Here is a 27,196-nt window from a genome sequence, read left to right as displayed (position 1 = left end):
TGCAGATTTTCACTAAATTAGAGGACAAAAGAAAATGCGATTCAATTAGCTTCCAAGGCTGCTATTTGCATTTTAGTGAAAGGGGTGATAGTTAAAATGGCCTATGGCAGGTGCCTTTCTGCAAAGAACCATGACAACACACAGCTGAACCAAGAGAAAAGGGTAGTTTGGGAGTCTTCAGCTGTATTCTTTTAATCACTCATCATAATGACACCATTTAGTACTTCAATGACCCATTTCACAGCATTGAACAGGCATTGGAAGCTCTTCGTCCTTGGCAGGGTCGGTTCTGCAGCTGCCCCTGTTCCCATGGACGTTTTTTCCATTGGGCTTGGGAGGCAGGTTTATCCCTCATTTTCTCTTATTAACACTTACACTCCCAAATTATCACCAAAAATAAGGTGTGGTCTAAATATCTGTCCATTAGGGATGTCCGTTTATAAAGGTGCTCATGATGTGAGCAAAGCTTCAGAGGAGTTAAAGTCTGACATGTACTGTAACCATCCTCGTACCATCAATAAAGACATTTAGAAAATCATACAAATTTAAAACATAAATAAATAATGACCCATTGGTTATTCCATGCAGACCAGACTTTTCCTTTAAGGAAAGCCAAGTTGAGAACAAAAAAGTGTTAGAAAGGTAACTATAATCAGCGTCCAAAATTAGATTGGAGGGTGGAAGCATGGCTTTGTTTTACCTAAAAAAAAGTGGAACATAATTTAACAGTTCTTGAATTGCTAAGAGAAGCAGGCAGGTCATCTGTCAAAAAAACAGCTGCATTTTGTTTCATCCTGAAAAGGTATTTTTTTTTAAAAACTGTGTCAAATAAGGCATTTTGAGGGGATGCGGAAATAATGTTGCATGTCAGGGATGTTTTTAAGGGCTTTTGATTCTGATACGGATACTATAGGGCCTCAACTTTGCTTTTTGCAGATAATGTACATGTTTGAGCCAAGTGTGTAGGATGGGAGCCTCCTCAATTTCTTCACAGAAAAAATGTGGACTGCTTCATCCAAGTGTGAGGCATGTCTGTGTCTGAAGCTGTGGTGATTTTTGCCTTATCTCCAGAAAGACAGAGGCTGCTCCGCTCTCTTGTGATAAAAAAAAAAAAAAAAAAAAGAAATACATATAATACATATACAAGACAATGAAATACTCTTTCCCCTTAGGGTGCTGAACATGGTCTTAGATATAAGATTACAAGCCCCGTCTTCCAGAGATTATATTGTAACAAAGCTGACGCTACTCCACACTGAAAGGAGTCCTCCATGATGATTCAAGTGTCACTCTTTTTGTTTTTTTCTGCACATATACTACTGGAAAGTACTATACAATACACGTGAAAGCCTTAAGATCCCCTATAATGATTCAACGGTGTACCAAGAGAGAGAGAGATCCTTGGATTTTTGTTGCAGGTCCCTAGCTTTGCAATTTGGTAAAGAAAATTCAATTGCTGAGCTTCACCTCTCATAAAATGATCATTAATTGTATTAATTACATTTTTGCTATATCAAAATCATTTGATAATGATTTGTCACATTATTTTTTTTTCCATCCATTTATTTTCCGTCACCCTTATCCCAAGCAGGGTCGCTGATGCCTGTCTCCAGCTCTCAATGGGCGAGAGGCGAGGTACACCCTGCACAGGTCGCCAGTCCATCGCAAGGAAACACAGAGATAAAAAGGACAAACAACCATTTATGCACACACTCACACCTAAGGAGAATTTAGAGAGGCCAATCAACCTAACAGTCATGTTTTTGGACCCACGCATGCAGGGAGAAGGTGCAAACTCCATGCAGAACTTCTCTGGGCCGGGAATCAAACCAAGAACCTTCTTGTTGTAAGGCAACAGTGCTACCTACTGTGCCAATGAGCAACCTCATTATTTTTTTCAGTTCTTACATTTTTTCACCAGTATGTATAGTATGATAAATATAAATTGAGAAAGCATAAGTTCACTTCTAATCGCCTGTGTAAGAATGAAGTTTGAAATCTTAGGTGAGTGGCGGCCTAGTGGTTAGGGCATAGAACTTGGAATCTTGAAGTACTGGGTTCGAGCCCCACTCCCACAGACTGTTACTCTGGGTCTCTGAGCAAGACCCTTAACCCCACAATGCACCCCAGGCATCCCATGTTGGCAGCCCACTGGTCCCCAAGGGGATGGGTTGAAATGGAGAGGTAAATTTCTCCAATGTAAGATCCCTAAAGTTCAGATAAAACATTATATACAATATTATTTAATGTCCTTTGTCTTTTATCAGCAGATGCTGGGAAATCTTCACAGAATCTCCACATCTAGTGATGTGATTAGGATAAACAATTGATGTTGTTTACCTCAATCCATTACCTCCAGGAACCAGATCTTAAATATTTTAGCTCATGTAAATAAGCGCTCAGTAAAAAGGCCATTAATGTGGGAAACTAATTAATTAACAGGATATTAATTAAGTCCTATATGTCCTATATATTCAACCAGGACCAATCCTTTTCCTACATGTAGGTTTATTTTTACTTTTTAGAGCATCCTTAGCAGGCAAGTAGTCCAAGCCATTTAACTATACTTAGGCTTAGCTTACATGCTGTAAAATTACATTGAAGAACTGTCTCTACATTAAAATTTATGACCAAAGGGTGTAAAAAGCTTTAGTATGTGATGACAGTTGGGAGGATGTGTTAACTGTGAAAAGCTTCTTTTTCATTTATTTATTTATTTATTTTTTTATTGAATGAGCGCAAATGGATTCTTGTGTTCTGATAAATTGTTTTGCCTCATCTGCCCCGGTAATACAACCTTATATTATACTCATGAGGGTAGGACAACATACCACCATTAGTTTAGCTAAAGAGGTCAAGTTTCTGCCACAGCTGTTACCTTGTTATTCTGCAACATTATTGATTCTGGAAGCACAATTTTTTTTCATATTCAAAGTGGTACTCAGTGTTGTAGATGAAAATGGTGGAACCTTGTACTGCTTCAGGGCAGCCATCTGCTGAATGCTCCATGGTCAAAAACTTTTCTTTTCTTCTTTCGTGGGAGGGTAGGGAGTCATGATGGCTAGAAGCAGCCCACCCAATATGGTCTCAAAGAGCAGGGGGGGTTTGGCAAACGTCTGTGATGCTGACCCAGAGCATTCAAAGGTTGAGCTTTGGCACTGATCTGACTGATTCTGCACAGCTGTTAAGGTGCAGAGGAGTGCACAAAGATATGAGGACAAAAATAGATTGCTAGGGTCCACAGCTCAATGCTGGTCTTAAGAATGTGAATCACAGCCAGGTTGATCTGTTGCATGCTTATTTTGTACAAATTAAATGCCACACTTACAAATGTGAAGACAAAACTTATTTCACGATTTGCCTTTTTGTATTTTTTCATCATAGATCCACAGAGGTCAAATTTTACATAGCTACAGTTCAAAATAATGTTTAGACGAGACCTTCTTTTCCTGCTGAGTCACAACCTTCTTTAACAAATATTACAAGTAGCATTCAGTACAAAAAAAAACCCAAAACATTTTGTTCGTGCACTTTATACACAGGTTTTTAGTTAACATAGAGGACATCACAAGCAATTCCTGGAATGAGATAGTCGTGAAAACCAAGCTTTAACACTCCTTTGTTCTCTCAAGGTGAACTTTTCTATTGTAGATAGTTGGTACTGAAGTCAAGTTTTTTTTTTTTTGTCAGTGTTTGTTTCTCTTATAAAACTTGATCAAACTTGTTTCTAATGATTGAAGGTGTTTCCTGAAGCATTTGATGCTTTTAGTGACATTTTCATAAAAATCTACTCTAAAGAAGTCCTTGCATCTACTGTACTTGTTTTCTGCTGTTCATGGGACTTCCAGGGATTGATATTTGTATCAAACATCCCTGCATCATCACACTTGTATAACTACCTTCTAGTATAAGTAAAGTGTATATCTCTATAAGCTCCACGCACTTAAAGGAAAAGCGATTTGCACATTCTCCGTACAAAAAAACTGCACATATGTAATTTTGGACTTAAACCTGTGAACAGCAATTTTCAAGTAAAAAAGAACAAGAAACAAACATTGCATTTCAGCTCTTGTTTGTCTGTTTGAGTCTTTTTCACAGAAATGGGGAGCATCTAAAGCATCTACCAGGTGTATGTACTATATATATATATATATATATATATATATATATATATATATATATATATATATATATATATATATATATATATATATATATATATATATATATATATGTATATAAAATAAATATTCAAAAATATTCACTACAGAAACGTCTAAAAATTCAAATACTACTTTGAGCACAGTGTTACAATATAAAGAGATGTTGTTGCCTTAATTGCATGAATCACAACATGATTTATCACACTCACTGTGTGAAATGTATGAAATTTGTTGTAAATTTGCACAGTTTTGATTTTGGGCAAGGCTATGAGGAGGTGATGCTAGTGAGAATGTTTCCTGTTATTCACTTCAGAGGAGCAGTCAATCAAGAAGTACCTAGCTGTCCTTAAAAGCATGACAGATGGTGTGGAGGAGGGAGTACAAAAGCGCAATGAATCTTTGAAGCCAACCGCAGTTGCAGGCAGGCTAAAAGTGTCTCTTTGAAAGGTCCACTTGGATATGGAGAGGCAGGTTATGTGACTGGATGTGTCTCATGAATACTGCTAGGTGAGCTTTTTGTTTTACTCTTGCTGACTCAACCTGTGTTAGTGTCTGACAAGGATTTAATTGATGAAAAAAAGAGATGAAGTTGTATTGGAATCCAAACTCAGGCAAATTTCCAACTGTCCATAAAATTTGGAGCTAAAGTAATTAGATTCAGATTCTGCCTTGCCAATACTTTACAGGGGAAATTCCTGATAAGGTTTTTGAGCAGCTCTATTTCACAACAGAACAAGGAAGCATCCCATCTTCATCCTCTAACGGAAAATAAAAAAAGTTACCTGTAGAATCCTGGAAATTAGCCTTGAACAAGTAATATGCCTACAGATATTTAGATGAATAAACACATATATGCAGAGAATAATCTCCTAACAAGTTAAATAAGTTGTTTGCATCTCCTCTGTTCATTTCACATTCTTTCCTTTTGTGCTGTTGTTTTTTATGCACTATTGTTATATATTTTATACAATTTTTAATTCCTCCTACTCAGTTACACACATAATTTAATCTCAGTGTGCTGTTTAAGAAAAGTGCACATTTTTTCTTCTTTCCATTGCTGTTTAAAACACCTGCATTACACACTGTGGAAAAACTAAATAAATTCTATTCTATTCTGTTCTATTATTTACTATAACTGAATTAACTTTTCAGGATTGGACAACTATGTTTAATATATCCTTAACTAAAGTGAATGCAATCCACTGTAAAAACTTAATAGGTTCTAAAAGTAAGACACTGGTGTTGTGTTCTTTCAGTCATTCAATATTAAACTGGGATAGTATTGCGTCTAGTCTAAAGTACACATGATGATTTCATGGTGTCTTTGCTCCTGGAGTTAGTGCATGGCAACATTGAAATCCACAGCTTGGTTAATCATTGTAAGGTTTATTTCGACAGGGTGTATTTTGTATACTGCACCATTTCTGTTAAAATGCAGCAGTTATGTAGTACAGCTTCCAATATTTTAACATTTTAAAGATCCATCTATTTAAACATTTCCAAACTGACAGAGTCTTCGTTGTTGATGCTCAATTTTAGGCAAGCATTTGTTAAAACAATTTTGTGACTATGTCTCTTTTTGCATCTATGGCAGCAATAAGCTAAGATGAAATTGTGAACATGTTTCTGACATGCAGTGACTTATAGAATTCACCTAAGTTGCAAAAATATTACTGCACTCATTCTTTTAACTTAAATGCTGATTTTTTTGTGAAACTTACATTTATTTGTCAGTATGAATAGACCATTCGAGGCATCTACTATGGGCTCTGTGTGGTCTTATCTTTACAGGCTATCTTCAGGGTAAGCTGTGCAAAAAGTGCCTTTTGTTATGCTACCCAAGAACTGTTTACGAACAGTGAAATAGAAATCGTCTAATGTAGAGAGCCTTTCTTTTGGAAAAGATCCTCACTAGGTGGTGTGCTGGACTGAAAAAAATGTCAGGTTCTGCTTTGTTCACAGTAATTCAGTATTTCTGAACACTGGATTCAGAAGCATCTTAAAGATCTTGTGCCAGCATGTCTGAATATGAATTTATGACACTTCCAATGACTTTACATTAAATGCTGAAGTCATATTAGGTAGAATTTGGTGCAATGGATCACTGATTTTGCTGAGACGCTCTGGTCCACTGCACTTTCTAGATAAAGCTCATATAATGTTCGTAAAAGTCACTTAGGATTCGCTGCAGAGAAAGTTGACAGCCTCAGCACTAACTTAAGATAAATCCATGCCTCGGTGCCAGCAATAAACCTCGGTTCAAGCTATAATTCAGGGACTCAGACAATAAGTCTATGAGGAATGCAGTGCTTACTTCTGTGTCATTAACTATAAACTAACTTAATTTAATAAATGGAATATCATAATTTAGGCCATAAAAAGGGAAAAAAAACAACATATATCCCCAGCCTTTTTGTTAAATTGCGTAATTTTTGTTCAGTGGGTATTAGTTGATAAGACTGAAACATTAAAACTAATTTTATTCAGTTTTAGAGGCAAGTCAAGGTCTAAAATCAGCACTTCAGTAGTGCATTGTCCTTTGCCGTTACTTGTTATTAAATTTGTTGATGACAGAAATTTACATATGAATCGAATTTATTGCAAACTTCAGGGTTTTTTTTCACAAACCTGAAGGACATAGAAAGACAAAGAAGACATGTCAGCAAAATCTAATAACAGCACTCCACATTCCTGCCTCTTGTCCAAAAAAATTGCAACTCAGTGTTTCACACGCTCATCAAAGCACAAAAACCAGCAGCGCCAAATGTCTTGTGGCTCAGTCTTAAATAAACCCCAATGGAATAAGAAAATAGTGAGCGGAGCATTGCAACATCAAAACGAGCAGCAACAACAGTATCATACTCAGATTTGAAACCTAAAAAGGAAACATAAAAACATGAAGTGGCAAAGTGTTTTTGTGTTCTTCTTTGAAATTTTTTTTTTGGATATAGCAAGTCCTTGTTTGCTCTTTTCAAGTTATGCATTTTATAAGTTTAAGATTACAACAGACATAAAACAAACACAGTTCTTTATAGCCATATCTAAGCACAAAAAAGCTAATTTATATGTTATTATTTTAAAAGTATGTATTCGAACATGCATTATCATAACATTAAATATTTGATAGAGTTGTAGATGAGTAGCAAAATAAAAAAACAGCCTTTAACTAACTTATCATGCTAACTGCATAAGAAAATCAGTGATTGTCAGGACTCTGTCTGTGTTATGTGTTTTTTCTGTGTTTGTCTCCCTTCCTCCACCAGGAGGCGCCTGGTTCTGGTCTGCCTCTCTACACACCTGCTGTGAGTTACCTCATTAACGGAGCGCTCTTACGCTGCTAAATGCCACTACCTCGACGCCAGTGTTTGCCAGTTTTGGGTACTCTAGCCAAGCTGAGGTTTGCTGAGTCAAACTTAGTTCTTGTCAACCTGAGTTTTAATCTTGTTTTGTCTTTGCCTCTCAGCAGGAAGTCATCCTGCAGACTGGATTTTTTTGGACCTTCTCTCCCTGGAAGGATCTACTGAGCTTCAAAATGAGTTGAGGTTTCAAACTGGAGGTTTGAACCCACTTTCCCTCAAGGGATCATTTGAGCTTCACACTGAGCAAGGGATTCATCTCCACTACAACCCGTTCAAGTACCGCAGGAAATCTGAGTGGCAGTCAGCTTCTCCGTTCGCCTACAAACAGCTGCATTCTGGGTAAACCCTGTCCACCCTCCACCGAATCAGACAAACACTGGAACTACCGCACACAGACTGGGGTCTTAGAGTCAGCTACTTCTCTGGAAATGTGAGTTATCTACCAAATTCTCCTCTTCAAGTTCGAGATTCAAATTTCCTACTGAGTCTGAACTAACTGCAGTGTCTTCCCCTCACCTTTCAGTTCCGATTGAGCAGTGTTCAGAGAAACCCTGGATTCTTCACAAACTCCTAAATAAACCTGTTAAACCTTTCCATTGGTCTCTCTGAATTGCTCTCTCTGCATGTGGGTCCGAGCTCTTCATAAATCATGACAGTTATCAGTCACCGCAATCCCTATAATATAAATTTCTGAAATCTGAAAAACTAACACGAAGAGAAAAAAAAAAATAGGAGAATCTATTGATACAATTACCTTGTCTTTGGCACTCAAACCTCAGCAGGAAACATAGCGCTTAATTTTTATAGATATGCATGAACAGGAACAAAGAATAGGGCTGTTTTCCCCCAGGCCTGAAACTGGTAGTGGAGTGGAGATGAAATTGGTCAGTCTGTAGACTGCTGGTTAGCGAGACGCCTGCTGAGCTTTAAGGGGAGATCCAGTGGATCACTCAGGGACCTGGAAGATGGAAGTCCAGTTTGGATAACACAGGTTGAGCGATCCTGTCCATGATGAGCAAGCATGAAGCGACAGTAGAGAGGGAAAACTCCCCATTGGGAAGAAACCTCTGGCAGAAGCAGGGCAGTCTTCTGCCGGACCAGTTGAGATGAGACAGGGAACGCAGTAAGTGTCTGGAAGAAATGACACTCTGACGAAACTTTAGCTACGATGGTGGAGAAGGGCTGGAGGTGGGTTGAAACGGGGTCATGTGAATAAAGTCACATAGCGCATCCGCTGCGTGCGCACAGGAGCAGACAAGTGCGGATTGGAGGCCTTTTAAGATGAGCTTTTGGATGCTGTTTGGCTTTCGTAGAGGTGTGGTTCAAAACTGATTGGCTGTGTCGCAGACGGATTTGGAGAGCAATGAGTTTCTTCAGTTGAGCTTCCGCCGAGACTCCATGTAGCTAAACCTTTTTTTGAAAAATCATATTATCACCTTATAAAGTCAACTGTAAAGTTGAAATAACTAGGAAGTACAGTTTTTTTTAAATGGGATGCAGCTTCAGACCTTTCAAGGCCCAAAAACAAATGTTTGCGTCTTCAACATTAGCTATACAAAGAGCAGTTGGTGTTGCCGTGCAGATTAGGTGCTACGGGACACATTTCATCCCAGCTATGAGCAGGAAAAGTCACACTCTGCCTCACTTAACTGCTGATAGATCAGAGAAGGTGGCTATTTGTTTGCAGAGCAGGCACAGTGTGATCAGGGTATGTGCATCCTGGATGGTCAGTAGCTGTTCAAAGGACAGAATCTGTAAAGATTACTCAGAAATTCATACATTTTAACATGATTTTAATGAACTAACAGCATAATAACATGGCATTTTTTCTTTTAATAAGGCCCTTAATTTTTTTATATTCTTAATTCCTAATATTCCTAATATAATATAGCAAATAAATATATAAAAAAAATTCCCATCAGCATAACTTCTAATTTTAAGTGTTTTACATATTTTTTTCCCCTTCGTTACTAATAACAGCCCAAGGTTACATATATGAGGCGCTTACTGGAATTTCAAATGGGGCTGCCACTGGAGTTTGTCTCACAAGCCACTTCAGAAAGCATGACTCCTGTCCTGTGTTTTAGGCTTTAGTATTTTATTATTAAGCATTTACAGTTATGTTGCAGTTCCTTGAAGACAAAAAATTTAAATTGATCTTTTAAAGGACATGAACGATTCTGTATAGCTTCACAATTTCACCAGCCGCATAAATAAAACAGATTTTATTTTTCAAACTGGTGAAAGCAAAAGGAAAACTAACATTTTTCAATCTTTGATTTTGATAATCAACTTACCATATCAAGCACTTTTGCTTTAAAGATGGCACTTAGTTAAAAAGCTCAATTATTCAGTGTTTTCTCTGATTCTTTAAAGACCAAGATAATTAAAAAATTGTTTTTAGGATGGTCATGATTTGACAGTTTTGAGTATAAAAATCTCAATAATTAAATCAGTTCATAAAATGCAAAACCAAAGGTAGCCTTTATACCGTAACTTCATATGTTTTACAAGTATGTAGGACAGTCACTATTATCCTGTTAGAATAAATAAATAAATAGTAGTTGTGTCAGTTGGCTGATGCCAGCAAAGCCACCATCCAGGTCATGTGAACAGCTTTAGAGCAGGCTTTTCAGTGCAATCGTGAGGACAAAAAGTGTAAGCCTTCCATAAAAAGAAGCCTGCACTTTAATTGATGGGATCAGAGGAGTCTTAGAGTGCGGATATCCCCAGTTAGCACATTTAAGCCTTTGAATTGTTTGCCGAGGGTGAAGGGTGACACAGCGTGATAAAGTCCTCATATTTAAGTTCGTTCTTACGCATCGAATGAACCAGTTTGGAAGATTGGCTGCAATGCATTAAATATGAATGAAAAGGAGGACACACTAAACACATCCTGTCAAGGTGATGCATATCTCAGACATAATCTGACATGAAAAATTACCAAAAGTATCCCGCCCTGCTCAACTCTCATAGGTCAGCTGGCAAAGGCTGTTAGCCCCATGGGCGCTTTGCAATGCATATGTTAATACAGAAGCTTGAAAGGCCTAAAAGCAGAGGAGACATCGAATGCAAAACACCTTAATGGTGACTGTATGCCAGCAGATTACATGTCTGGTGTTTTTAGCTAAACACACTTAACAAAGACACATGCACATTACCAACCCATTATGTTCATTATTTAGAACAAGCTGTCAGCTCGGCTACTTTATTCTGTCCTTCCTCATTCATATATTCAACACTGATAAATGTTAAGAATTAAATTGCCTCTGAAGACACAATTCTTGCAACTGTTCATTAATTCACTCATGAATATGGAATCATTCAGACCTCATTGGCTCTTTTTACAGTAATGTGAGCAGTGAAACCTCGAGGGGAAAAAAAATCCTCCTCAGACCACAGTCAGCCGCACATTCCAGGTGAGAGCACTTTATTCTCCCTGCTTCCCGTTGCAGTAGGCCCATTCAATAAATCACAGTGCAAAGCGTTGCCTTTACTCTGCAGCTAAGACACCAATGTCACTGGCTGCGAGGATAAATTATCATGAGTCAGCAAACTTTTAGCTGAAAAAAGGGTGTCCTTTTGCTTTATATTTAAGGCAAGATATGCAAAAAATTCCACTGCCAATCTTCAGACCAAAAACTAAAACAAAGATCTATTATGCCCTCTTGACTTTTACTGCAACAAGAAGGATGATTAGTTTAATTTGCCCCTTTAAATGATCTGAATTATTAAAAAGGGAAAATTAAGAGAAAGATCATCTATAATAGAAGAAGTAGAAAGCAACCTGAGATACGTGCTTGTACAGGTATTGTTATCTGTAAGAGACCTGCTCAGGGACCCGTGTTGCATTTCATGGTTCCATTTACAGTGTGCCATGAGAGGAAAATAGTTTCATGAGGCATTTTATGCACGATTGTTCCAGCGTTATGTAAGTATCACCAGATCATTAGAACAGTGTCAATATCTCTATGAATAATTTATCAAATTGAGGTATTACAAAGACTTCAATTAGGTTGACGATATGAATGAGAGTACCGTAGCAGTATAGGGTATACACTTCCCTGTTTCTTCAATCAGCACTGAAGGAATGAATACGGTAACAAGCTAAGCGCCTGCACTAAAGGCATTATTCAGTGCCTTCATATTGATGAGTCTTGCCAGTGTTGATTCATTAAAGAGCTTCAGTGTGACTGGTAATGCACTTTGAAGTCTGTTGCAGCTAGAGGCAGTGAGTGTGAGTCGTTGCTGTGGGATTTTTCTCTCTTTTAACAATCACCATGGATCACTGAAGAGGAAGTCGTAATAAAACTAAAATGTCTCCGACTTCAATTATCTAAAGAATCTGACTCACCCAGGGATTCAGTTTGTGAAATTTGGAGGAGCTTCTAAGTTATTGGCCAGAAATACTCGGCTCAATGTTAAAGCAAAATGTATTTGATGACAGAAGCTTGTTTTATTGTACACATATGCCACAAAACAGCAAAAACAGCTCTTTATCCTGCTATGTATCAAAGATTGTCTGATTAGTTGTTTTTTTTTTAAGGCCGATTGCTGATTATAATATACAACATACTGATCTCTAATGCATGCTGCCAATAGAAGGGGGATGTGGGAGTAATTCTTACATGATAAAAATCATACAATGATACCAGATATAACATTTATCAACAACTCAAATAAAAATGGAGGGAAGAGTAATAATCCTCTTCATGTGATCTCAAGGCAGCAGCTGAATGCACTAATTAAAGGGAAAAAAAAGATGCAGATGCTAGAAGCCCAAAATATCATTCATTCACGCACACACTTACCCCTAAGGAGAATTTAGACAAGCCAATTAACCTAACAGTCATGTTTTTGGACTGTGGGAGGAAGCCGGAGTACCCGGAGAGAACCCATGCATGCTCAGGGAGAACAAGCAAACTCCATGCAGGAAGGTCCCGGGCTGGGAATCGACCTAGGAACGTTCTTGCTGCAAGGCGTCAGTGCTACCCACTGAGCAGCCCCTAAGGTGAATATTTTTTTTACTTTAATTCTCTTCCCAACCTACATTTTTTTTCTATCTTACATCAAAATATGGAACTGCTTTCAAAATCCTAGTTCCTTTGCAGCTAATGATAAACTGATCCATTGTTAAAATTGACTCATTTTTATCTCTGTTGGTCATGACCAGTAATCAGCAAGTTAAGTGCTGATAATGTGGGTTTTTTCTCTGCTCATTAATGCTTCCAAACTGAAAATACCCAATTATTATAGAAATATAGATGTTTTTTGACTGCTGTAATTCCTGTTTTATTGTACTGCTTGTATTGGGCAGGGTGCTCTTGAAAGGAAGAAATTAAATCACACAAAAGTATTTAATGGTTTTTATGATCTCATTCATATTGCTAGCTTGGTTAAAAAGTGCTTAAAACATTTTAGATTACTAAATGTTATTTTTATCTAGTAATAAACCTTCTCCTGCAGCTTTTAGATGTGCCTCTGCTGGTGCAGGACATCAGACCTAAAGGACAGGAATCAAGGAACTCATAACGCAGGACAGCAGTTTTAAACCAAATCTGGGACGTATTCATGCTCTTCCATTGTACTTTGGTCGAGAAAGAAGAGAGCCCAATATTCCATTTGAACATCACGTTCCACGTGGTAGAAACTCCAGAGCTGAAACCAACTTTGCTGGCGAGGTAGTGGTTTCTGAGAAGCCTTGAGCTAAAATAACAACAACTTACTGTATTGTTGGTACTGTTCACTGTTTTTAATGGGTGTGTAGACAGTAACTTCCACCTGTCTGATCAACTGAAATAGCACCTGGTTCTGTCCTGGCCAGACGTTTTCATCTGAATTGTCTTTCTGCCTGCTTTCTGCCCCTCTCTGCTGGTGAGCTCCCACAGAACCCCCGCTGAGCTGAGCTGCAACCTACACCCTTACAAACTCAAAGTGAATGTGTGTGTTAAGAGGTTAAGATTCTACATAGTCCCTGTGTTGCTTTGCACTAGACTAAATTTGGATTCTTCCAAGTGGCCATGATGGACTTAAGAGAAGACCCGCCTGGAAGGTGAATTGCATTTTTCCATGCATACCTTAAACTACAATTGTGAGATCGAGTAGAAGAGGAGCTGGCAACAAGCCTGATTTTTGAATACAAGAAACAACTTCAATAATCTAGTCATGAATATTTTGTATCCACAAATGTGTAGAAATTTCTCTGTGCTAATCAATCATTGGCAACAACAAAAAATAAAGTTTTGGCATAATGTTGTTTTTAAAAATTTTTTAATTTAATTTCTTTAGAAAAGATTTCTCTGTGTTTGTGCCTTCAAACAATCTTATGCAATAGGTCCTAAATTGTATTCTTACTAATTTCGACAGAACAGGTAAGGTCTTTTCCACTGACTGCATCTTTACCCAATAACAATCTTAGTTCTCTTCAGAGTAGTGGTAAATTGGAGCTGGCGTTGGTACATGAAAAATAAATCCATTATGCTCTCCCAAACTCTATCTATCTATCTATTTTATTTATTTGTTTATTTATTTTTTTGCCTGGTCAACAATTAGGTTTAGTTTAAACCCAGCATTTCACAGTTTTCCAGTTTTTCAAATCATAGAATGGACTAAAAAAGTATACATTCATAGTGCTGCAGTGGCTATTGTACTGTCTATCATGGTTGTAAAAAAAGCTAAATGTTTTATTATTCTTTTTTCAATTCCACTATGCATTTGACCCTCATTGAGAGATGTATCATTATCCATTTGTGAGTACCTAGCTACCTGACTTCTCTACTGATGCTAACATCTCATTAGTAATCTTGCAACATAGGCAGACCCATTTCCCCCATTGCCTCTTTCTCTCATCTTCTCTTGATCTTCTTTTTCTCAATAGGGTTTTAATGTCTAACAGAACTTGAGTGTATTGGCAAAAGGGGGAAAGAAATATGGCGTTTAGAGATATGCTAGAAAGCAAGTTGACAAAACATGATAAAACCAGAAAGGTTTATTGAAGCTGCCCTCCGATGTGTTTTGCTCTATTAAATAAAATTGATAATCAAGAATCTGCCACCTGTGTGTCGAAAGTAATTACTTATGTTTTTAGAAAATTAACAAGAAGCATTTGTTTTTAGTCATCCTCAAGTTTTATTTTTTTTTTCACTTGAAAAAATCCCAAAACATTATAGTGACATCATGCAGCACCAAAAAGAAATCGATCATATTTAGGTCTGTAAAAGCAGAATGATTTGGACAATTGCAATGGATCAGAAAATGGCTACAAATAGCTAGACTTAAGGCACACCTTTTCAAAATATAACTTTGCTTTTAATCATTCTAATAAGTGTATTTTTTTAATAATCCTTAAATGGGTATAAGGGGATTGTTATATGATATTATTGAGGTTTTATCTGCATGTATGTCTTTTGATTTGAACTTATTTATTTCTTCTAGTTTGATTTTTATGTGTTGCATGGCAATAACCTGGGTTCCTAACTAGTATAAGCAACACTTCGGCATTTTCATTCTACTCATCTCCTTTGTGTCTATTGGTGCATTCTCTACCATCTGTTTGCATTGGCTATTTTCCCGGAATTTCCTCTGCCTCCATAGTTCATTTCAGTGGGTCATAAAAAGGGAAATGTCTTTTTTATTGCATGCATTGTTTTCCTCCTGTTGATCATCTCTTTGCATATTTTTGAGTTATCTGTTCAAATTTCTTCTACACCAGTCCTTAAGGATCAGTTTGTTTGCTTTTTGATAGATGTTGACTAATATATATAATGATTTACCAAACTCACAGTGCCTATAGACTGAATAAAAAATTCTACATGCCTGTTTTAAAATTCCAAGTTTTTGAAACCATAAAATTAAAGCCATGCTATAACATTTAGCTCTGGATTCCAGAAGTGTTGGCTAAAGAGGGATTTTATTTATTTAGTAAGATTATTTTTCTTCAAGAGGAATCATTACATTTTTTGTTCTGGTGTAATGGGACATTGGAACACAATGTAATGTAATGGAAAACTTTTTGTTCGGAGCAAAAAAAAATTAACTTTGCAAATGACCAAAATGAATATTATGCCCATTGTGAAACAAGGTGGTGAGAGTATCTTGTTGTAGGGTTACTGTATTTTTTATTTATTATTCTTTTTATGGAATTGTGCTTTTTCTGCCATTGTCGATAAAAATTTGAGCTGTAAACCCCAAAAAACTGTTGCATAAAGAGACAGTGTCCCGACATTTTAGAGCAAATAATTGCACGCTTTCTTTTAGTTTTTCAAATTTGCTCTTTTCCCAGCTGATTTCTATCATATCAAATGTATGGGGTAAAATGTATGCTAGGGGTCTGAGGGTTTTTGCCAGCTCCTGGTTCCATTCGACATCAAATATTTAACCTGATATGATATTAATATAGAAGCTATGAACACAAGTTACAAAGGTTGCAATGAAGCAAATACAAATCACAGATTTGTGAGTATGAATTACAAATTTATGAGTAAATATCACAAATTTACAAATATGAATAAGAAATGTATGTATTCAAATCTACAACCCGTGATGAAGCTGCTATACTTGTTACCAGACGGTGGTGGTATGCATCTGAAGGTTGATCACCACCCATGTTAAGTTAGAAGTGTCCAGAGACTGTCGTCACTACCAGGACATGTAAAGGAGGCTATAGGAGGGCAACAACCCAAAGGCAGGACCGCTATCTCAGGCTTTGTTCAAGGAGGAACAGAAGGAGCACTGCCAGAGCCCTTCAAAAACCTCCAGCATGCCAGAAACCATTCAAAACCGACTCCATGAGGATGGTATGAGGGCCCGACATTCAATAATGGAGGTTCTGTTCACAGCCCAACTGTGCCAGCGCTTGCCATTTGCCTGAGAACACCAGAAATGGCATATTTGCCACTGTGCTCTTAACAGATGAAAGCAGTTTCACACTGTGAACTTTTGACAGACGTAACAGAGTTGAGAGACTCCATGGACAGCGATCCTTCAGCATGTCCAGTTTGGCAGTAGGTAAGTAGTGGTGTGGGTTGGAATCTCTTGGGGGGCCACACAGCCCTCCATGAGCTCACCAGAGGTAGCATGGTTGCCATGAGGTATGAAATCCTCAGACCTCAGGATATATCTTCAAAAATTTGTATCTTTGTCCCTCAGAGCTTCTACAAACTGTAATCTGGCTGTTTTTATTTATTTGGAGCAAGTGGATTCTTCATGTCTTTCAGCCCATATTGATACATCTCTTGTTTTACTGTGGATAATCAATTTTACCAGTTTTTTTCCAGTGCCATGTTTATAAGACTTCTTACTTTTGCTGAACAGTTAATACAGACAACTTCCAAAAAATAGTAAAAGGTATAGTATAAAGGTATAGTGGAGGATTTTCGCACATTTTTGTAAAGACCCACCCTCTTTACTTTAAACAAAAATGCACATTCACAACCCTGTACCTGCTTCCGAGATGGAATGCCTATTAAACGTGTGTGAGAGCGTGCAAAAGCCCATTTCTCCTTGTGCACGCACTATGTAAAAATTACTGTTTGCATTGCTCATACAAGCTTACTTTACAAATGAAGGTTTGTAATTTTTCACTATGTCAGACTCACCACCGGTAAGTGAAAATTGGGACAAACACGTCGGTCGGCATTATGTAAACATATCACCAGAATGATTGACAATTAGGAGGACCACTTATTTGATGATCCACCCGGAAAAAGAAGATCCTCCATTACACCTTTAATCTCTTATACGGAATGTATTTTTTCCTGAGCAGCATTATGCCTGTATGTTGAGTGATCACAATAAGACAGATTGCTCAAATGTATTCTTTCTCAATTTCTAAAACTTAAAAACAGGCCTCCCAGGCACTGTTTTCTTCTAAAATGCACGTATGTTCTAATATACATTTTCAAATTGTGAATGTTGTGAATATGAATGTTTTGCTTACTTTATTGTGTATGCCAACTAGAGAGGTTTAGATATAAAACACTGATTAGAACACATCCAGTGTTCCTCTTTCAATGTCTAAAGATATAAAAAAAGATAAATCATTTACCTCCTCCACACAAATAAAAAATGAGAAATATTCAAAAAACAAAACCATGTGCCAAATAATTAGCAAATGGATGCAGTGGGGACCACATTATTAAGAAAGTAAAAGAACTGCATATTTCACCGCTTTATCAACTCAGAGCCTTCTTACAATGCTGTCTTAATTCCTTTAATAATAAAGAAAGTAGTTACATTTATTCTCTAATGTTATTTTTAGCACATTATTTTGGATGTATAATTTTTCATGACAGAAGCCATCATAAACAAGAGTTGCTTCATTGGCAGTCTGCTTGAATCCTGACCTCCTGTACAAACTTGGCTTCTCTATCCCCACATTGCCCTACTAAAGCTAAAGCTCTAGACCTGCTGGTGGTGGATTTGTGCCCCGTTTTAAAATAGATAAGTGTTTTTCAGGTCAAAGTTAAACAAGGCAAGTGGTATTTTCATCCTACTCTAGTAAAAGCTCAACAGAATCCTCTACTATGTGCTCTGACAGTCAACAAGAATATTCACATCATGTTTAAGTGCTTTTAAAAGTGAGGTATAAAAAGGTATTTGTCTTTGCTCCAGGGGAATCCAAATGTTTTCCTCTGCCTGCCCTGCATCATTTATGAAACACGAAAGTCAAGGCAGAGATTGCGCTCACTGAAATGTGATTTGCTGCCCATCACTCATGCCTGCCTCCCTCTCATATATCATTCTACCTGAATACACACCAGCCAGCTGAAAGCCTCACATCAGTGTTCAACAGGGAGGAAATATTTGCAAAATTTAACACTCACCCCAAAGCAAACGTTTAAAATCACCACAGAGCACAGAAAAACTGCATTTCTTAATCCATGTTACATGGTACAGCTCGTAAAGAGATATACTGCCCTAATGCATACTCTGTATACTCCGAACTCTTTAATGTTTAATTGATGACATTTTCTAAAGGTTTTTCAAAAATAACTTTGAAAAAAATGAAAAAACATATAGGTCAAATATGTTTAAATCCAAGAAGCAGTTATAACACAATTTTTACCAAACCTCTATTGTTGTGATTTGATAATATTGTCATAAGGAGTACAATAAGCACTACCATGTGTATTTTAGATCTTTTACATTTATAGTAATTTGCACGATGTGTTGATTTGTTCATCTTTGATCTACTATTTAGTCTTTTTGGTCAAGGTTTACTGTACAAGTGACGTGTTTATAAATCAACATGTAGGGCAGTGGTTCCCAAAGTGTGGGGCGCGCCCCCTGCGGGGGGCGCAATGCCATTGCAGGGGGGGCGCAGTAAGCGGTATGGATGAATGAAGAAAAAAAAACAGTTGTGACACTGCAACCCAGATATGAGAAGATCTACAGCAAAAAGCAGGCTCACTACAGCCACTGAAAAGATGGGAGGATTAAAGTACAAAGAAAAAACTCTCAGGGAGCTGTTCAATGTTTTCACTCCATTTTGCACAGAGGCTTTTTTAATGTATAGATTATAGCAAAGTTAAATATTGTTACAAATAAAAAAAAAGAAATGTGTTTAAAATAACACAGACAACAAAGAATCCTCTTCTAATCTATAGTATAGAACTATGAAAAAAATACAGTTACACAAAAGTATTCCACTGTAAAGATGGTGTATAGTTTGCTTTGTTGCAAACCTGAAGTGTAAAATAAACTTCAGTGGAGTTTGAAAACAAAATATGTGTATAGGTTTATTATATGTGGTTGAACGCTGTGTGTGCCCAGTTGATTTTTTTATTTATTTTTTTATTTTTTTGGGGGCGGGGGGGGGGGGCGTGGAAATTTTATTGTAATCCAAAGGGGGCCCCAGAAGAAAATCTTTGGGAACCACTGATGTAGGGGAACATTCATACTACAGAGGCTGACCTGTTACTGGAGGTTACACAATGCAAGCTGTTTGGACCATCTTGAAAATATAATTTCATTACAGCTTCAGTGTCAGGGCAGAGGGCCCTCTAAATGCACTTTACAAAACAAACTGTACCACAGTGGTTTTTTGAAGCTTCTCCCTGAGGACTGACTTAGAAACTCCTGCCTGGTTGAACATGCATATTCAACTTGGGAGAGAAGCAAAATGTGAGGAACAGTTACCTATAAAGTCCTCAGTATGAATCTATGGCTATAGTTAAACTTTTTAACTTTGAACCTCATGGCAACTTCTCATCAGTCAGTCTAATTTCTAGAGTTATACTCGATAAATGGATATATAAACGTCATCAAAGCCAGACAGACTCCATCTTAAATAATGACTCACCCTTCTAATAATACCAGACATTATGCTGTATGACGACGCATTAGTAAATCTAAAAATGTACCTGAAATGCAGCCGCTTAAGAGCAAAGGGGTTGGATTTTTCTTTGAAAACTGGGTTCATATGAGCTTTTGATAATAGTTGCAAGTCTTGCACACAGAAAGACATCTATGAATCACAGTGTTTGGATGGAAATAGACTTGTCATCATTCACAGCCTTTTCCATAACATTTATTTTTTTTATCATATAAATGTCTTCATCCTGTGAATGTGTGAAACCATAGTCAAGTTCCTGTTTTTTTTTTTTTTTTTTAACAAAAGCCTGGCCAATTATTATTTTTTGGTATTTGCCAGTGTCATAGTTTTGGTAAATCTTTTCAAATTACCCCTTATGTAGCTGCTGCTCATGAGGATATGCTCTTTAAGGTATGCCACAAAACCCACAAGAAGTTGGCCATTTCAGGTCAATGTTCAATTTTTCATTTAGTTCATGTTGGACTTTAACAGACGTCTAGAAATTTTGAGAAAATAGCTTCAAACATCGGGCGTCACGGTGGCGCAGTTTGAGCACAGTTGCCTTGTACGTCTTTTGTGTGTCTCTGTGCTGTGTTGTGTGACTGCAGAATTTGTTAGTTCAATTTCTAACGATATGCTCTCTCTACTTTTTCTTATAGTTGCTTCATCTGGTCTGTTCATGTTTGGCTGTGACACCACCATGGAGAGAAATATCAGCTATGTTGCTGCCATCAACGCCTTTTTTTTTTATAGATGTTAAAGATTGGCCCATTCAGTGTAATCCTTCTTCTCTGACTGTGACTGGTTGGATGTTCTCTCTTCATCCTCTAAAATGGGAGCTGGCTCGGAGCTCATCTGCCCTGGTTGTGTGTTTACTGGATGCAGCTGCCTGTGAAGCTGGTTTACAGTTGCCTTTTCTATCTCTGCTTCTGTCTCCTTGAATCCCCCGTCAGACAGCCTCGGTAGATGGCCGCTGGTTCTGCTGGAGGTTTCTTCCTGTTAAAAGGCAGTTTTTCCTCTCCACTGTCACTACAAGCATGCTTAGTGTGAGGGATTTCCTTTGAGTCAATGAGTTGATGCAATCAACTGGTTTTCCTTAGATAGAAAACTTTGAATCAATTTGACTGTATGATTTGGTGAATTGTAAAGTGCCTTGAGATGACATGTGTTGTGAATTGTTGCTATATAAATAAACTGAATTGAAAAAATTGTTGCCCTGGGGCAGGCTGCCAACCTGTCAAGGGTGTACCTTGCCTCTCACCCATAGACTGCCAGAGATGGAGACCAGCCCCACCACGACCCTGACAGAATAAGCGGGAGTAGATGGATGGCTTCAAACTTGGTCTATATGCAGTTAAGGCAAAGGAGTATAAAAGTTATCAAGTTATGTTTAGGGGGTGTGGTCAGGCCCCAAAGTTAGATCCAAAGTTAACCAGGTTTGGTAGTATTGAGCCCCTTTGGGTTCTGGCCAATCAAATTATGACATCATCGATGCCCTTGCCCCTGAGAGAAGAGAGACACTTTCTTCACTTGGGAGGGTCCTTTTCTGACATTTACATCATCTACTTGAAACTAAGTCAAAAGGGAGATACCATGTTGTTCTTACTTTGTTTAAGACACAGGAGTTTTAGTTAAAGGCTGTTTCCATGGCAAAGAGAGGTGTTCTGTCATGATCATATGTTTTGCTGTAATTTCCACATAGATCATTATATCTGCACCAGAATGACTATGATAGATACTAGTCCAACCCCACAAAGGAATCCAGCTCAACATTTGTTGGCTTCATTTTTCTAGTTCCCTAGAAAAACTGAAAAACCCCAGCCCCAATCCAGGCTTTTCACATACTTTTAGGATTGTGAAATCTGGCACACGTGTAGGAATCCAGGATCTACAAAAAAGTCTCTTGGAGCCATGATCCAAACCCCACAGGAAGGCAGGCATTTTGGATTAAATGTTCCATTTTCTCAATTATGCTAGGATGAGCTTTGAGCAAGCTCCTCTTAGAGCATTTGATTTACAATCTTCAAATTCACTATGCATAGAGATCATGCATTGGGGATGAAAAGTTAACAAAGTAATTTTTTTACATTAAAGAATGTGGCTGTGGCTAACCATTAAATTCTGACTTTTTGTCATAAAATTAGAAAATCAACCCCATATAATTGCTTGACTAAGAATCATGAAATTTGGTACACATGTATAATCCACCAAGACCTACAAAAAATTCGATTGGAGCCATGGCCCAAACCCTAGAGTAATATATTTTCTTTGACATCTCAGACCAGCAACTTGTCCAAGGTGATTGCCAGAGAAAAATAAAGATGATGAACTGTATGGATGGAAAGATTTACATTTCGTATATTATTGTTGACATTTTCTTGTTTGTTCTAGTTTGTACAATTACTAACACAATACCTCTCATAACCTCTTATAAGGGAAACAACTCAAAAAAGAAAAACTGCTCACCCAACTCCAAGATCCATGATGAGTGTCTGTTGGTACCTCCAAGGCCAACTCTGCCTAAGCTTAAACATCTGCTGTACAGTAGCTCACTGTGGTTTTACTGAATAGCTGCAGAAATTGCCAGAGCACTCAAGCCATAAGCTGCAAACCAATGGAAGACAAAGCATTACCAAATATGAAGAGAACCCAGAGGAATATAATGCAAGAAACACTTAATCAAAAATGGAACATTTTCACACATGCTAGCCAGGCACACATGGCAGAGTCTTTAAGGAAGTGGAGAACTGATTTTCAGTTCAGTGAATTTAACAGCTGATGTGTGGGAAGAGGTCTGTCCTTTCAAAGAAAACCCGAGCAACACTTTACCTCAATATATCCCAGATTTAACATGATGCTGCTGAACCCTCAAGATGTCAAGCAGCAAATGATTGGTGTAAGTCGCTTGACTTTTTTCTCATCACCTGACACATCTGTCCCTGTAATATATTGAAGAAGCTTCGGGAAGATAGGACATGTAGGGATGTACTAAGCTTATATACTCGTGAATGACTCATACCTCTGCACCTGGGAAGATGCAACATATTTGTTAAAACCTTGAAAAGGCATGCACAGTTTGCTGCATATTTATTTTTCACCACAGTCCTTTCTCCTCTGCTGTGTCAACCTGGTGTGTCGATGTGGACCACAGCAAGCATAAGAGAGGAAACGTGTTATCTCAGCATGCAGGTCGTAGCTTAATATATGTAGGTTCAAACTACTGTAAAAAATATACTGCAATAGGCTAACTGGCCTATGTTCCCTCTGAGTCTCAGGGCAGGTCTGCTGCATAGTGATAACTATCAAAGATTCTTAATTGTGTCACTCACCCACAAAGATTTGATAAATGTACTCACACATTGAAAAATATTATGTTTCAGAAATAAGAATACCATACACCTATTATAAGCAGAAGGCCCCTTTAGAAGGTCTATGCAGATGTGATTTTACTTAAAAAAGTTAGTTTGAAATAATCATTTTAATCAACACTACTTTTTAGCATGCATTCTACATACAGCCTGCTCATTTAAAATATTAGATTTTTCAGAACTTCCTCTTTAACAGTTTTTTTTTATGTTTAAGATAAAGGAAATACACATTTTTAATAAAAATAAACAGAGAAAGAAAACCCCAACAGTAATAGCTATGGGCTGGCTTTGGCTCAGGTGAAAGATTAGTTGACGTCCAATTGAGAAGTTGGAGCACAATTTCTTCTTTTTACCACCTTTTGACACCAGTATGATTGTTTTATTAGAGTATGAGTGTGTGAATATTGTGAATCCGGTTGGGTGAATGGGACAGATAGGGTAAAATTGGGTGGTACAATTAGAAAAGCAGTATAATAGTTAATTTAATAATTAGCATGTATGGGAGGGGAATAAAATGTATTTCTCTTTAAAGATTTCTGATTGAAGTGTGGCCCAAAAGTTAACCAGGACGATTCCTGCTCCTAAAATTCTCTGCATTAATTCAGCTGCGAATAAAGCTGTAAATCGATCAAGACACAAATTAAGAAGTCTTTCATTTATTTCACATCAGAAGCAAATAAGGGTTGAGGCCCAGCTTGTAGAAAACCACATTGGCTAAAATATATCTTATAAGCAACTCTTTTCTATGTCCTCCTTAGTATGTTAAACACAACCTTCAGAGCCAAATATGGAAAAGTCTAGCATTAAGAATTAAAAGCAACTATTAAACAATGCCAACTCATAAAAAATGCAGAATATGACGAATATATGAAATATCGTCAGATAAGCACTGAATAAATCTTGTAATTGTGCCCTTCTTCTCATTAATGCCGCTTCTGGTTTTGCAGGGAAGATGGGAATGTTAGTGCTGAAACTATGAGTAAGACAAACAGCTAAGATGATGGCAACAGAAACCCAACAGTGCAGACAGAACAGGCCCCTGAGTGAGAGCCAGGCCATTCCCCCAAAGACCAGACAGAGCATCACTGACATGGTAAGGTTTATTATGATGACAAAGCTTATTTGGCTTGCTTGCTTTTTGGCAGTATCAGTCACAGTAGCTAATTGCTACAGAGGGATTTATGAAATATTAATAGGATGGGTTCCTACTTCCATTTTTACTGGCAAGGGCAAAACTTGATCTTTGTCAATATTCTGAAGAAAATGAGAAATGGCAAAGGGAAGGTAAATTTACATAAGTGTTAAGTTGGTAAGGGGGTGGGTAGCGATACTAAACTCTAAACAATGTCTTCATTCAGTTATTGTGTTTTCCTGTGGATATAACAGCTTGCTCAATCCAGTCTAATATTCACCCAACATCTTATTAACAGGGAAATCTACGGTGATCTAATGATTTCTAGCTTCTCCAAACCTGACAAGTGAACAGCCAGACTGAAACTGAAAAAGTAATTTCCATCGGTTGAAGTGTCATATCCAATATACTGGTGAATATTCTCAGTCATCCAGGTCATAGTCATTCCAAAAAAACTGAGCTGAAACCTGAGTCACACGGGGGGGGGTGGGGAGAGGGGTGTATACTCAGGTTTCAGCTCCCAAAAACCTACAATGCAGCAATAGAGTTGGTTCCTGCCCGCTATCATTTCAACCTCCCATTGAATTGAAATAGCCTCCCTGATAGGAAGCAAAACATCTTCAAACTTAGATACAGTCCAGTGGATTGTTTTTACCTTTTTTTGCAATATCATATCCAAGTCTGAACAGAAGGGACAAAAAGAGCTAGATTTTGTAGGGTGCTGATCTCTTTCCATGTCGTTCTTTGTCATATTGCAGGCTGTTTCATATGTGAATTTTTGAGAATGAAAAGGAGCCTGCACAGCTTCACAGTTCATTCCCCTCGTGAGGAAGTTTTATTGGATTGTCTCTTATTTAGTTTTTACATGTTTTTATAAATGCATTTTTCTTTTCAAGTTGCCTCACATAAAAGCACAGATTCTATTTCACTCTATTTAACATACATAGTACAAACTAAAAAAGAGAAGAAACATTGCTGTCACAGCTCAGAGTCATGATAAAAAAAAGATGATCCTAACCACATAAACGAACAGTTTCTGTAAAGGCTCCCATTTTCATTGCTTCTAGCAGGCTACATCAAACATCGGCTCTTTGAGTAGTGGTCAGGGCTCTTCTCTCTGCTGTGGGAATCTGTGGAGGCAGGATGGATAAACAAAGAGAAAAGAGTGGCTGTGGACTTGAGCTGAGCCTGGGCAGCCTGGAGGCAGCAACAGACTGGAGGTCTAAACTGCATCCTAAACAACACATGGGAGCCTCACGCACCCACAGAGCACGTCCTACCTCTGGCACATTACATATAAACTCCTTTACTTCTCCCATGAGACTTGTCAACCAAAAGTCTTTGTGGTTGTACTTTATTAAGACACTTGGCTTTCTCTCAGCATTTGGACAGTGTGTGTGAACATGCTGTATGTAATGAAATCCCAAGCTGTTCAAGATAAGAAACAAACAATGCAGAGTTTGAGCTCTAGCCTGCTGTGGATTTCCTCTTTAATTCTCCAAACAAAACAATTTACAGGGATTTTTTCCTAAAAATCTCTAGCTACCGAAGCCTATGGAATCATACTGTGTCATTCTTTGTGATACTTTAACCAAAACAAGAATTGCATATTCTGCTTATCAACACTACATAAAAGAATGATTCAAAAATCATTCAACATTTAATATGTTACCAATATACATTAGATAGATACTGTATAGTCCTGGCCACATCTTGGCTATTAATCCCTGGCCAGGAGGTGGGGAGATAGGGGTGTGTTGCCTTAAGACAAGTACAAATCTAATATGTTAACCTGCTTAAAGAAATGTAAAAACAATAGATACATAAATACACAAAAAATAATGAATGTCCTTCTCAAACAAAACAGTTTTATTTTATTTTATTTTACTCCACATCATTTGCAGTGTCTACTGCATGCCATTTAAACTTGTTCTAAGGAGGATTTATGACAGTCATTTTAGTGCAATTGCTGTAGCTCGTAGTTGGACTCCTTAAGTTTATGCAAGGTTGAGAAATGTTGGAGTAATCTTCATAGCAGTCTTTAAAAACATAGGAGTTTAAGATATATGTTTGATGTCAGATAGAACTACTAGGGGATTTCCCTTCAAATGGGAAATTTCAATGTTATATAAGTATAAGTTTTAGGCTATATATATTAATGGGAATGTGCAGCCCTATGTAAATAAGCAGAATTAAAATTTACAAATTTTTTTTGGAGCAAACATCTTTTAGCTACACACCCCAGATTGTTGTGCCTGGATAAAGTCCTCCAATCACATTTCACAAACTTATGAGCATGTCAAGGACAGACTGAGAGTCAGTCCATCGTAAAATAGTTTAAAGCCGCAACTGGCAGGCTAAGTTAATTTAACCACATACAGGTGCTGGTCATAAAATTAGAATATCATGAAAAAGTAGATTGATTTCAGTAATTCCATTTAAAAAGTGAAACTTGTATATTATATTCATACATTACATACAAACTCATATATTTCAGATGTTTATCTTGTTTAATTTTGATGATTACAAATGACAACAAATGAAAATCTCAAATTCATCATATCAGAAAATTAGAATATTACTGAAGACCAATAAAAACAAAGGATTTATAGAAATGTTGGCCAACTGAAAAGTATGAACATGAAAAGTATGAGCATGTACAGCACTCAGTATTTAGTTGGGCCTCCTTTGGCCTGTATTACTGCAGCAATGCGGCGTGGCATGGAGTCGATCAGTCTGTGGCACTGCTCAGGTGTTATGATAGCCCAGGTTGCTCTAATAGTGGCTTTTAGCTCTTCTGAATTGTTGGGTCTGGTGTATTGCATCTTCTTCTTCACAATACCCCATAGATTTTCTATGGG

The 27,196-nt window shown here is 37.5% G+C and overlaps 1 protein-coding gene across 4 annotated transcripts in view; it reads right to left on the bottom strand.

Moving 5' to 3' along the window:
• Positions 1-27,196, bottom strand: part of elfn1a (extracellular leucine-rich repeat and fibronectin type III domain containing 1a) — a 93,999-nt gene that overhangs the window by 29,351 nt on the left and 37,452 nt on the right. The window contains exon 1 of one of the 4 annotated variants that reach the window (XM_038278236.1): positions 22,302-22,412. The exons of the other annotated variants lie outside the window; for them this stretch is intronic. The gene's annotated coding sequence lies outside the window, so the exon portion shown is untranslated. Of the gene's footprint in view, positions 1-22,301; positions 22,413-27,196 lie in introns of those variants that run through there. 4 annotated transcript variants of the gene reach the window in all.

Source organism: Cyprinodon tularosa, unplaced genomic scaffold, assembly GCF_016077235.1.
Source record: "Cyprinodon tularosa strain WSP-4 unplaced genomic scaffold, ASM1607723v1 ctg14, whole genome shotgun sequence".
NCBI classification, from domain to species: domain Eukaryota; kingdom Metazoa; phylum Chordata; class Actinopteri; order Cyprinodontiformes; family Cyprinodontidae; genus Cyprinodon; species Cyprinodon tularosa.
This window is presented reverse-complemented; position numbering and strand designations above follow the sequence as displayed.